The following is a 14,192-nucleotide window of genomic DNA, read 5'->3' as shown; positions in this document are numbered from 1 at the left end:
CCTACCCAATAAATTAACCACATACGTCCACATTCTGCAATCCACTAAGAGTTTTTTTTTCCTAGATCTTAAGGCATTCTCTGCCAATAGACATGGACCAGTTCTTCTTGTTTTCTTTTTCTTAAACATTAAACATAGCAACTTGATTATCCACTTAAACTAGCATACTTTTTCACTATCTTCAGATTGGAAAATTAGGAAGGCAGAAAGGATAGCCTTTATTGGGTATAGGTATAGACAAAGTACTCTCCAAATGAGGTCACAAAATTACCAGTGAAGCATCGGTGGTTAGAATCTCTAAAATATCTTCCCAAAGAGATATCTGTTGGATCTGAGCAAGATACTAAAATTTGCCTGAGAATGATAAACCTAAAAATGTTCCCAGTAGGGAGTGGAGAGATGGGAGAAAATTTGGAACTCAAAATCTTGTGGAAGTGAATGCTGAAAACTAAAAATAAACAAACAAGAAAAATGTTCTCAGTATGAGCATCATTGGGTTTCCTCCACATAAGCAAAATAACATTAGTATTAGTAGTAGTAGTAGTAGTAGTAGTAGTAGTAGTAGTAGTAGTAGTAGTAGTAGTAGTAGTAGTAGTAGTAGTTGTTATTAGATGCAGAATATGAAGAAACATGATACTGACTGCTTGTATATTCTACACAGACGAAGTTGAAAGATTTTTATCTGAATGATATCTAAAGTGCTCCTTGTGAAGTCTAGCTGTCGAGCCAAGATGTTAGGTTTGTCAATATTGAGTTCAGGACCCAAATTCAGTAACATTCTAATGAATAATACAAAAAGATGTGATGACGTTAAGCAAACAGTACAATCAGGTATTTACTAAGTACGGAGTATCCAAGACAAGGCCAAAAAAGAAATCCTAAGAATTTTAAGAGACCTGAAGACATCAATATTTCCAGTTACAGCTCAACTGGGACAAAAAAAGTAAAACTTTCACATCTAAACGTAATCAGTCCCTACACCCCATCCAGTCCTGCTCAGGAAAACTTAATTTTTAATTTATCATAAGGTTATTTCTCAACCTGGAAATACTTACATAAACTGTTGTAGAGTGAAATGAGCAGAACCAGAAGAACACTGTCACACTGTAAGAGCAAAATTGTATGATGATCAGCTATGGATGACTTAGCTATTCTCAGCAATACAATGATCCAAGATAATTCCAAAGGACTCATAATGAAAAATGCTATCCACCTCCAGAGAAAGAGCTGACAGTCTGAATGCATATCAAGCAAATTATTTTTTACTTTTTTTTTTTTGGACTTTTCTTCCACAAAATGACTACTATGGAAATATGTCTTACACGATAGCATATATATATATATAACCTATATTGGATTGCTTACTGTTTCAGGTAAGGGGGAGGGGAGGAGAGGGGAGAAGGGAAAGAATTTGGACTTCAAAATTAAAAAAAAAAAACCTAAATGTTAAAATTTCTTTTTACATACAATTGGGGGGAAAATAAAATATTATTTAAAAAAATAAGGTTATTTCTCTGAAATGCAGGATGGAGCATATGCCCCAATTTTCTAGAGGATCATAAAAGAAAATGTTGAAATTTTAGCTTGTTGTCTTCAAAGGACTGTTTCTACGTCTTCTTCCCCATCTCCACTCCCATTTGTGTGTGTGTGTGTATAATATATGTATGTATGTATGTACACACATACATACATATATTATACACACACACACACACAGGCTTGGTGGAGAAAACTATGTTCTAAGGATTTTCACAAGTGAATAGGGGACAATTTGTGAGGTATCGTTCATTGACTTTTGTGCAGACTCAGTGGTAATGTATTTATTTATGAGCTTGTATCCTCTTTGTAGAATGCAAGCTACTTGAAGGAAAGAAAGGTCTCACTTCTGTGTTTGTACATTCAGCACCTACTGTCTAGCACATTATAGGAAAATAATACTTGCTGACTGATTGGCATAGCCAAAGGATATGAAAAGTGTTGTAGACAAGATCACACCAATGATTCTATATAAGTAGGCAAGAGAGAATTGAAGAATTTTGTTCCTTGTTTTGGGCATTTGGAATTCAAGGGTTTATATTCAGCTCTGGCATGTTGTCATCCTGTTTTGAGGGGTTTTAGGTGCTCCTTCCAAAATAGGAAAAATTCTAAAATAGAATATTTAACTGATGAGTTGTCAAGCATTTAAAAGAGAATATAGTAATAGTGTGAGTTCATTAAAAGTCATGCCAAATAAGTCTCATTTCTTTTTGGTACGGTTATTAAGATGATAGGGTAAGAGAATGTCATAGACATTGTCTCCCACAATACCCTTGTGATTAAATGTCAAAACGTAGGCTAGGTATCAGCTTGGTTAGGTGAATTCACAGCTAAAAAAACAACTATGCTCCATTGATGGTGATTAATGTTTCCATATCAGCCTGGTAGAAATGCCTGAGGATTTTCTCATTAGCCTTAATTGGTTCAATATTTTTACCAATGACTGGAATTAAGACATAAATGGTCAAATGCAGACATAACAAAAAGTTGACACAATTAATCCCACAGATAATAAAATCAAGATTCAAAACTATCATGGCAAGCTGGAATGCAAGGCTAAAACCTATGAGATGAAATAGGAAAAAGATACAAAGTACTACAACTGAGTTTCCAAAAGAAACTGTAATATGGAATTAGACTTCTCTCACTTCGACTTAGGCGCCCTAAGATCCCTCCAATTTTATGTTTCTGTGATGAAACAGAAGATAGGCAATACTTGTGTTGGCAACAGAACATGAAAATCAAGATTCTACATGGATCAAAAGCCAAATATAAGCCAACAATGCATCAGCTGCTTTGAAAAAAAAAAAGCTAACACAGTCTTACTCTGCATAATGTCCAGACGTGCAATGTTTAAACTATGTCCACCACATCTTATGCTATTCAGACTACATCTGGAATACTGTGCTTAGTGTTGAGTGGTTCATAAGAGAGATACCAAGAAGCTGTGGTACAGTTTACAGAGGTTAAATAAGATAAGAAGTTCTAAAAATCCATACCCTACTTAGAATAACGACATCCCAGGGTAATTGTGATGTGAACTACAAAACAGGTTTTATTTTATGTTCAAATCACATGAGTTAAGTATGCAGGTAAGAGGAGAATGGGATCTGAATGCCCTTTTTGGATCACTCTTGCAGCTACTCCCTACTTGGATACTATGTGGAATTAAAGATTTAGTTACTGTAGAGACAGGATCAGTAAAAAGCAAGGGGTGTTTTTGTTCCTGGGTCTCCAGTAATGATGCTTCCAATCCTTCTTGTTGGTTCTATTGTATTCCCGAGACTCTCTGGCACCGGAGGACAGGCGAAGATAACCTGCTCTGAAAAGAGAGCTGAGGAGGCTTCTGCATTGTAAATTGTTGTCCACATCAACAAAAAGGGCATTAAAGATTGACAGTGTTAGGCACAGATGGAAGCAAACTCCTTCCTGTACTGTGAGTTTCTGTGGTTAAGAAGAAAATAGATTAGCAAGCCTGTAGGTGTTAGAGAACAAGAATGAGCCTTTTAAAAAAAAAAACATTACTCCAGTAAACTGATAGAGAAAATGAGACAAAAAGTTGTTACTCAATATTTTTCAAAAAAGTTATTAAATTGCCAGCCTTAAACACAGACAGTAGCAGAGAGGCTGCCTTAGATGTGCACATCCCCCTCAGGGACTGGAAACTAAACGAGAAATAATGTAATGTTTCCTTATAGAAAGATGATAGCAAGCCAATTCAACAAACATTTTTAAAGCACATCCTACATACTAAGTCCTGGGGATAAAAAGATAAATATGATACAAACCTTGCTCCCAAGGAACCTACAATCCAATTGGGAGGTGCCAAAGAGTACAAAAACAAGTATCTACAAGACCGTATGTAATGTATATAAAGGAGAGGTCTACGCAAAATCCTGTCAGAAATTTGAAGAGGAAGAAATCATTTTCCAATAGGGGAAGGGAGGGAGAGATCAAAAAAGTAGAATGCATATTGGGTCTCGAAGAGAGAGACTTCAACAAACAAAAATGAAGGAGGAATCCACTACAGGCATGAGCCAAGCCACAGAGATAAGACGAGGGAGGATGAGAAGAGAGGACCGATGATAATAAAGTTTGCTTAGGAAGTAGAAGAAATGAAGAGGATATGGCTTTGAAGAAGGCGCAACAAGGTGGCACAGTGGATAGAGAGCTAGCCTCTAGTCAGGAAAACCCGATTTCAAATTCAGTCTCAGACACTTACTAGCTGTGTGACCCTGGCCAAGTCACTTAACCCTGTTTGCCTCAGTTTCCTCATTTATAAAATGAGCTGGAGAAGGAAATGGCAAACCACTCCACTACCTTTGTCAAGAAAACTCTAAATGAGGTCAAGAAGAGTCAGGCACAACTGAAACAGGTGAACAAAAAAAAGTAAATATAAATGAAAGGTCTTTAAAGATATATCGGACACATATTGTGGCTTTAAAGATAGACTGGACACACATTGTGAATGACCCTGAATGCCAGGATCAGGAGTCTATATTTTATTCTATAGGCAACTGGAAATCATTTAAGATTTTTTTAAAGTAGAACAGTGATGTGATCAGAGTGAAGGGTTAGGGTAGAAAGACCAATTAAGATTCTATTACAGTAGTTTAAAAAAAAGGTGAGGGCCTGTACTAGCGGTGGTTTTAGTGGGAATGAAAAGAAAGGGATGGACGACAGGTCATGGTAACTGACTGCATGTGAAAGGTAAGGGAAGAGTCAAAGACAATTCTGAATTTACAGACTTGTTTGACTAGGAGTATGACACAGTTGTTATGACACAGGGAAGAGTAGGAGAGGTGATCAAGCAGACACCTATAAACCCAGCCATTGAGCTAGCCAAGGCTGAGCATCCACTCTGGTTAACTTACAACACAGTCCTGGTTCCTGTGACTACAGCAGGGGCACAGTGGTTCATCTCCTGGACCTCTTAGTGATCCTTCTTCTGCCCCTTTGACGTTTGTTCTTTGGAGGTAGCAGAGAACTTTGCTTTGTAGTAGAAAACTTTCACTTCCATCTCATCACTCACCTACTCAAGGGTCTATCAAGGCTCCTTAATTGTTGGTTTGATCAAATCTTAACTCCTCCATCTGGCTTTCAAGGCTGTCCATCAACCTAGCCAACCCTACTTTCTAGCATCCAATAATACAGGCCAACCTTCTGCACCACAAACATGCAATGTTTGCTCAATGCCATCCATGCTCCACATGCTGCTCCTGGATGTGCTTCTCCACTGTCTATCCAAATACGTCATCTCTTTCAAGGTCCAGCATCATACCTTCCCCTGGATACAGTCAGGGGAGCTCTGACTATTTTAGCCTCTCTTCACAGCCTTTGGAACAAATTGTTCTCATCCACTCATTCTACCTCATGAAGCCTTCATATGCTTGGGATGGAGATCCCGTGGCTCACCAACAGATTTGAGGCCTACTGGTTACCCTTAATCTGGTTCAGCACAGCAGGATGCAGCTGCTGCTCATTCTATCGCTTCTTGGAGCCACAGGTGAAAATGGACACCAAAGGTGGATGACCTGCACTGAAAAGGGCTTGGCAAGGCCTCACACCAGAGGTGCTAGTCCTCCCTGAACGCCCTTAACAACCCTACACAACAAGTACTTGAAGTTTATACAAAATAGTTTCATAGACTTAAAGCTGGAAGTAACCTCAGAGGTCATAGAGTACAACACGCTCATTCTACAGAGTGGGGATTATGAATCTAGACCTGGAAAGGACCTTAGAAGTCATCCACTCCCACTCTAATTCTGAGAGCTGAGTCGAAGTGGCGCAGGTAGTAAGTAGCAAATCCTGGATTTGAACTCAGATCCTCTGAGCCCAAATCAAGGTCACTTTCCCCCTCACATTCCACAGACACTTGATAATCATTACTAAACTTTAGGAAAAATATCAACAAGTTGGTGTGCTTCCAGAAGGTGATTAAGAACATCAAAATCATGCCATGTGAATAACAGTTCAAAGAATTGGTGATGTTTAACCTAGAGAAAAGATCGGAGGAGACACCACAGAGTTTTCAAACATGTGAAGAGTTCTCAGTTTTTTCATCTATAAAATGGTTGGACCTGATGACATCTAATGCCCTTCCAGCTCTCAATCTTATGATTTAGCTTGGTAGTACAGTGGACACAGCACTTAATCTGGAGTCAGGAAGACCCAAGTTCAAAACCAGCCTCAGGCACTCACTAGCTGTGTGACCCTGGGCAAGTCGCTTAACCTCTGCTTGTCTCAGTTTCCTCAACGGTAAAATGGGGATAAATAGTAACAACTACTTCCCACAGTGGTGAAGAATGAGATAGCATAGTGCCTGGCACATAGTATAAATGCTTATATATTTTGCCCCTCCCCCTTCCCACCTCCATGATTCTATATAAAAGAAGCCATTTTGACTTGACTTGTTTTCCTCAGCCAAACTAAGATGAATAGGTCAAGTGTACAGAGGTAGATTTCAGCTCAAGTTAAAGAAAGAACTTCATAACACCTTGTTGTTCACTTGTTTCAGGTGTGTCCGACTCTTCATGAACCCTTTTGGGGGTTTCTTGGCAAAAATACTGGAGTATTTTGCCATCTCCTTCTCTAACTCATTTATAGATGAGGAAACTAAGGCAAACAGGGTTAAGTGATTTGCCCACAGTCACACAGTTATTAATAAGTGTTTGAGGCTAGATTTGAACTCAGGTCTCCTTGACTCCAAGTCAGATGCTCCATCTACTGCATCGCCTCGTGGCCTTCATAATACCTGGGTCCATTTAAAAGTAGAAAAGGGTACCTTAGACTGGTAATGAGTTCCCCATCACTAGAGGCCTTCAAGTAGATCTAACCATTTGTCATGGAGACCACACAAGAGAATCCTATTCAGGTACAGATAGGCTACATGACCTCTGAGATCCCTTCCAATCCTAAGATTCTACAAGCCTAAATCTTTATTTTGGTGGGGCAGGGGAGGGAGGAGGAGAAGTGTCTGTTATGGTACCTGACACAATGTGGCAGAGAGGATCATAGACTAAGAACTAGAAGGGACCTTAGTGAACATCAAATCCCTTCATTTTAGACAGGAATAAATGAGGCTCAGGTTAAGTGACTTGCCTAAGATCACACCTCTGGTACTAAACTCAGATCTCCAACTCTAAATCCTACCTACCCTTTCCACTTTATTATGTGGTCCCGTAGCAAATGCTCCACAAATACTTACCGAATGAAGTCCCAGAAACTCTAGTGGAGTTGCTCCATTGACTTTGTCGGGCCTTTCTCCTCAAAAGATGGAGCCCCATTAGAAATAGGGAATCGGGTATTAGAGAAACTTTGCTACATGAACCATGCTTTGGTTCTAAGATCACAAAAAAAAATCTAGTTTCCAAGTAGGGCTTAAGAGAGAAGAAGAGAGATACAGATTCCCCCATGGTTCTCCCTACAGCCTTCTCTCTTTCTTTGTACCTATAATTTACTGATCTTAGTCCTCTAGTTTCTAGATCCTTTGGCAAGAGGCAGAGGAAAACAAGGCCAGGCAAGTTAGTATAAAGAGCTGGCTCCAGAAGAGATAGGCCTTGGATTTTAGCCAGGGGTCCTGGCAGGGTCCTGGCCCTTATTTGGCATATCAGCCATTGCATTTATAACATACATTTATAGTCTTCTAAGGATGATTCAGTTCAATAATAATGACTTACCCAAGTTCACATAGTTAATAAGCTGAAGGCTGAATTTGAATTTGGGTCTCTCCTGACTCTGAGTTAGTACTCTTCTTCATACTATAACGTCCTGACTTGCATTCAACATTTACTAAGGGCCCACTAAATTCAAGGTGTTACACTAGGCACTGAGGATACAGGACAAAAAAAGCTGGCTCAAAAGTTGCAGAGGCACAAATGGATAAAGCACTGGGCCCAAGTTCAAATCCCATCTCAGACACTTCCTAGCTGTGTGACCCAGACCTAATCTGTTTGCCTCAGTTTCCTCATCAGTAAAAAGGAGATAACAGCACCTATCTCCCAGGATTATTGTGAGGTTCAAGAGATATTTTGTAAAGGACTTTGCAAATCTGAAAGAGCTACATAAATGCTAGCTATTGACTATTATTACTAATATGATGACTTAACACAACCTCTGGCATCCTGGGAGAATTTGGATTGACTATACGATTTCCCTGAAGGTTTAATTTTGCTAGTGCTGGCTCTTATCTTGTTTTCCTTCCTTTAGAGGTAAACCTTAAACCAAGTTCAAGACATGCCAGCATCACTACCACTTATGGCAGCAGCAACTGACTGCTTCTTGAAACTCTGGGCTGGGCTAGGGTGTTGTTTGTCCTTTGTTTTTCAAAGAGGACCAATGACATCACAGGGCAATGTCTTGACTGGTGCATGAATTGGATTTAAGTGAGGCAGAGTTGCACAAACTCGTCAGCCTCACTCTCTTCCGAAGTCACTAAAGTCCAGTGGCGAGACAAAAGTCAAGACAAGTGGCAATGACTTGGAATTCAGTGAATGACTTTGGCATCTTCAATGTCTGACCACGCTCTAAGCACTCCACAATGACTGCTTCAGTCACCTTCGCAGCCATTGAAACAAATTGTTCTCACCCATTCATTCAGGAAGGGGCAGGGGGAGAGTCTTCACATACTTGGGGTAAACATCCCCCTAACTCACTGACAGGTTTGAGGTCCATCAGTTACCCCCAGCCTGGTTTAGCATATCTGCCAAGACAGTTTTACTGGAGTGTGGCCTGTGCATAGTACAGCATTCCAAAGATAGGTACATAAGAACGTAAGCTCTTTGAGGGTAGGGTCTATGTTTTGTTCTTCTTTGAACCCCACACAAGGCCCAATACAGTTCATTACATAAAGCTGATACTTGATACAAATTTCTAGAACGAATAACTGTGCCCCAATTCTTTGGTAGAAAAGGTTCTTACAAATAACAAATATTTCATGTGTACTTACCATGTTACAAGAACCAATGAAATATCATTAAAACTGTTTTCCTCAAACTAATTTAGCCAAGGAACATTTCTAAGCTTGAAACATTGATAAAATCATAAATGCTGGTCTGGGCATCCAGGATATTAAGAGAAATGAAATAACTTTGTGATAAAAGAAATTTTTGTAGAAAATGGAAGACATCATAACTCCTTTTGTGATGAAAAACTGCCAAAGATCAGTATTTTTGAGATACGTAATTTCACATTTAACACTTCACAGGGAGAAAATATCTTTAATACAGATGAAAATTCTCCCATAAAACCCCAATTTCCATCACACAGTCTACCAGAATAATTTTGGAAACGCTGCTGAGTTCCCCAGAAAACAACTAAATGTTTTGGGCTTGGGGTTTTATTTTTTGTTTTGTTTAATTATAGAAAGTTGTTATGTCAAAGACTGGCTTTCTCAGGTGGTACTACTGCCAGAAAAATCAGAATTTGGAAAGTGCCAGCACAAACCCTAAAAAGCCCAATACTCTCTGTGAAATGGGACTGAATGCTGCCATATTAAAAAAAAAGGCAGTAAGAATAGCTAGTATTTATATAGCACTTTACATGTTATCTCATTCGATTCTTATAGGAACCCTGTGAGATAAGTGCTATTATAATTCCCTTATTAACCACTAATCAAGGAAAAGTAGTTAGAAAAGGGTTCTCCCTAAAGTCTACCCCCAAAAAATGCTGATCACTATTTACAAAATAACAATTTATTACTCATCTTCACAGTGCTATTTTATCCCAGAAGTTCCCAACCACAATCATAGAAGATGTGGAGAGAAATGGGGAAAATCCCATGGCACCCAAGATTCAGAGCTTTCTGAATTCAAAGGAATTACAGAATGTTGTTAGAGTCAAAAGGAGTTTTCAAGAATGAGAGTTGGAAATGATTTGTCCGAAGTCACAAAGTTCATTAAGAATCAAAGCCAGAACTAAATTTGGTCTCTTTATACCTAATCTTATAAACTCTCACAACTGAAGCCTTTAGTAAGATTGAAAACTTCTGTCAGGAGTGCTATTGTCCCCCCAGCATCAGCACCACCACTACCCTCATTACAGCATAAGTAGCATTGGGCCTAGAGTCAGGAGACCTGGGTATGAATTCAGCTAAGTCACCTGAGGCAAATCACTTAAATCTCTGAACTTCAGTTTCCTTATCTGTAAAATGGGGGTGATGATATTGGAATCACCTACCTCACAGGGCCATTGTGAGGAAACAGCAGTGTAAACCTTAAAAGTACTATATAAATGTGGGCAGCTAGGAGGCACAGTGGAGAAAGTTTCAGCTTTGGAGTCAGGAGAACCCGAGTTCAAATCTGGTTTCAGACCCTTGACACTTACTAGCTGTGTGGCCTTGGGCAAGTCATTTAACCCCAATTGCCTCAACCAAAAAAAAAAAAAAAAGGAAAAACAAAGCACTAGATAAGTATAAAGTATTATTATTAACATATACTATTTCTGCCTGTCTACCTCAGAAGTTTAAGAATTAATGTCTTATAGAAAACTAACCCCTCCCACTAGTTTTCTGGACCCCAATCTATTCTGTTACTAAGCGTCCTTTTCCTCTCTCATTTGAACTTCTCACTCCTCCTATTGCTGTGCCTTTTAAATACCCACATCTTTCCTATAAGGGTCATCCTAACAACTCATTCCCGTTTCTTCTCTCAGTCTAGGAGCTACAACAACAAAAGCAAGCCCTCCCCCCAAAGCCTGGGTTCCCGGTCCTACCCCACTCCCCTCGAGCCTGGCAGGAGCCTTGCTTCTTGATACCCTGCGCTCTTCCTTCCATCACACATTCTGTATACTGCATTCTGGATTTTCATTACCCACACAGTACTACACTCGGAGCATGAAGATGCGATTCTAGTCCTGGTTCTGACACTCGCAGCATGATCCTAGATCAGTTTCTTAAATTCTGAGCCTCAGCTTTTTTATCTAAAGAATGAGCAGTTTGGCCTGCCCTAGATGACCTCTAAAGTCCCTTCCAGCTCTAAACCCAAGTACTTATGATGCTATTCACCTGCAGCTCAGTGGGGGAGCCCAAGGGATCAGGTAGTAAGGATAACTCCAGACCCAGCAATGGCGCTAAGGAATTAGTTATGTCCATCTACTGGTCATTGAAAGACCTTAGTTTTCTTCCATACTCTGTAATTTAATGGTAACAATATGTGCTCAAACGTTTCTTTGACTAAAGAGGATATTCAACAATACAAGAGAAAAGGAGGAATAGTTTAGATAAAATTGGACAAAAGCCCTAAAATTATTCACTAGTATAACCATTTCTCAAAATCTTAATCTAAGCAGATTCACTAGATATGGTCTGTTGTTAAGCCATTTTTCCAATTGTGTCTGACTCTCCATGACCCCATTTAGGGTATCCTTGGCAGAGATACTGGAGTGGTTGGCCATTGCCTTCTGTAGCTCATTTTACTGATGAAGAACTAAAGAAAATGGTTAAATGACTTGCCCGGGGTCACACAGCAAGTAAGTGTCAAGAGGCCAGATTTAACTCACAAAGATGAGTCTTCCTGACCTGAGGCCCAAGCAATCTATCCACTTTGCCACCTAGTTGCCCAAATATGGCCTAAGGATAACAAATATTTTGTCCACAGAAATTCTCAAAAAGCAGATAATCATAGAGAGGTTTTGAAGATAATGGAGGGAGTACTCACAGCAATGAAATCACAGATTCTTAAAGTATTTTACTATATGGCTATTTCTTATTCACCTATTAAAATACAGAGTGAGAATGAAAACCAACAGATCATCTGCAAAATTTATTCATTTATTATTTTCAGCTACCTCCCCCACCAAATATATAATGTCAATCTAATGCCAAAGATAAACCACAAAGAGTTTTGAGAAGGGGATTAAGCATTAAGGTAGCAGGTAGGATGCAATTAAATTCTACAGAAACGCCAAATGCAGTACCACTTCATTATCAGCAGCAATTCCAGGTTTTTCTTTTCTATGATCCCACTTGCTACACTTGGAAAAAGCTTTATAACCCAATGAATGCTTGGTAGTCCCATTTATAACATTGTTCTCCAAGGAGAATTCTCATTTGTTTTCAATAGCCTAAGGCTGGTGTCCCTAACTTAAAGCCAACGTACTACAACTATTCCAACTGATGAAAGAAGCAATAATTGCTTAAAAACAGAAGCTTATTAACTTGGGTTTAAAACCTTATTAAACCAAATCCTCACTGTCAACGTAGAACAGCAGTTCTCAAAATTTTTGGTCTCAAAGACAGATCCTTTTATCCCCTTAAAAATTATTGAGCCCCTCCCCCCCAAAAGCTTTTGTTTATGGGGTTACATTTATCAATATTTACTTTATTCAGAGTTAAAACATCTTAGTATTATAGTTTCGACCTCATAGACTCCCTGAAGCCCCAGAGGTCCTCCAACCACACTGAGAACTGGTGAAATAGAAAGTATGATTCGATTATCAGAGCTGGAAAAGACATTAGAGATCATCTCTCCAGCAGTTCAACCACCCACATTTTTACAGCACAGCACTTAGAAAGAACACTATAAGGTAAAGAGCACACTGGTCTTTGAGTCAGCAGAGCTGGCTTTGAGCCCCAACTCTGACACTAGCTGCGTGACACTGGGTGAATCACAATCGCTAAGCCTCGGTTTTCTTCACCTGAATCACCATGTACTTCATAGGGTTGTTTTCAGGGAATCACTTTATAACCTCAAAAAGGGAGACAGGTAGATAGGTGATTAGATAGATAGACAGACAGACATGGAGCATAGGGGAGGGTAGGTAGTTGATAGACAGATAGATATTTGAGACTGCATTGGGGAAAAAAGTATGATTTCACTGGAAGGGAATTTCTAGTATGGGGATTCTCTCCAACTTCAATTGGGTCATCTATGACTTAGTGAGTAAGTCCCTGGAAATTCATAAGGCACCTAGAGGCCAAGTCACTGGACCACGAAATCTCAAGGTGAGATTTAAGGTCGGGTCTTCCTGACTCTAACTCCAACACTCTTACCAATACCAACACATTGTATAATTAGATAGGATGTATAAAATAGATTTCACAAAAACAGATTCAATAAAATACATGATAGAACAACCATAACTTTTCCAGCTTAAATATATGACTTTTGGTGTGCTAGAAAGAGCACTGGATTTGTGGTCTGAGAACTTCCACTGGAATCCCAGTTCTGCTACTACTTGTGTGACCTTGGACAAGTCATTTACACTGTCTGAGCCTCGGTTTGCTTAGATGTAAAATGAGGCAGTTGGACTGGATAAACTCTAGGATCCCTTCTAGTTCTAAATCGCTTGAATTTGTGAAATATGAGAGAGGGATCTCTTTCCACATCTTCCCTTTCTCTCCTCCCTTCCCAACCCTGCAGCCCATGCCCTCAGAAGGCCTTCCGGGTCCCTGGCCCGGTTCCTACACTTTCCCTAAAACCAGCCCCGTCGCCCCCGGCTTTGCCCTCCCACCCTCCGGTCCACTCGCCCCTTCCTGCCCTGGGCCTTGGCCATCCTGAGTCAGGTCTTCGCCAGCCGGGCTCACCCCTTGCCACGCACCTGGCTGCCCTCCGCCCCACAATGCCTCTACTTCCGGTGGGGTAAATGAGTGCCTCTTCTCCGCTCTCCGCCTCCGGTACCACGTGGCCTAAAGCCTCGGTAGCCTTTGCTATTGGCCTTCACCCGCCAAATCTGCCCCTCTCCATTGGCTCCTACTAACCAATCCGCACCCTTCCCCTGGCCCTCGTCCACCAATCGACGCCTCTCCGTTGGCCTTCTCGGCCTGATGCATCTCCTGTAGAAGCCCCCGAGCCACAGAGTTTTGAAAGGGGTGGAGCTTGGGTACCAGCTTGTTCACCTGGGCCCTGAGGTTGCTGCGTGGGTGTTCCATCCCCGGGATGCAGCAAGCCTGCTACAGCTGTGCTGACTTCTCCGCAATATTATCAGAGAATCACAGGATTAGAAAGAACCTCAAAAGCCATCTAGTCCAGTCAGTCCTTGAAAAGATTCCCTCGTATAACATACCAGCCCAAAAGGACTTGAAGGCATCAAATAGAGGAGAGCCCGTTGTTTCACAAGACAAAGCATTCCACTTTCGGATAGCTTCAATATTAGGAAGTTTTTCGTTACATGAAGCCAAAAATCTGCCTCTCTGTAACAAGCCTGATCCCTCTTCCTTG

At 40.3% G+C, this 14,192-nt stretch overlaps 1 protein-coding gene across 1 annotated transcript in view; it reads right to left on the bottom strand.

The window, feature by feature from the left end:
* LOC110207448 (serine/threonine-protein kinase 35-like) overlaps positions 1 to 13,653 on the bottom strand; it is a 65,868-nt gene extending 52,215 nt beyond the window's left edge. Inside the window, exon 1 of the mRNA XM_020985125.2 lies at positions 13,573 to 13,653. The gene's annotated coding sequence lies outside the window, so the exon portion shown is untranslated. The remainder of the gene's footprint in view (positions 1 to 13,572) is intronic.
* Positions 13,654 to 14,192: the final 539 nt, after the last annotated feature.

Source organism: Phascolarctos cinereus, unplaced genomic scaffold, assembly GCF_003287225.1.
Source record: "Phascolarctos cinereus isolate Bilbo 61053 unplaced genomic scaffold, phaCin_HiC Scaffold_2;HRSCAF=192, whole genome shotgun sequence".
In the NCBI taxonomy this organism is placed as follows: Eukaryota; Metazoa; Chordata; class Mammalia; order Diprotodontia; family Phascolarctidae; genus Phascolarctos; species Phascolarctos cinereus.
The sequence above is the reverse complement of the archived record's forward strand: the minus strand, read 5'-3'. Positions and strand labels throughout refer to the sequence as shown.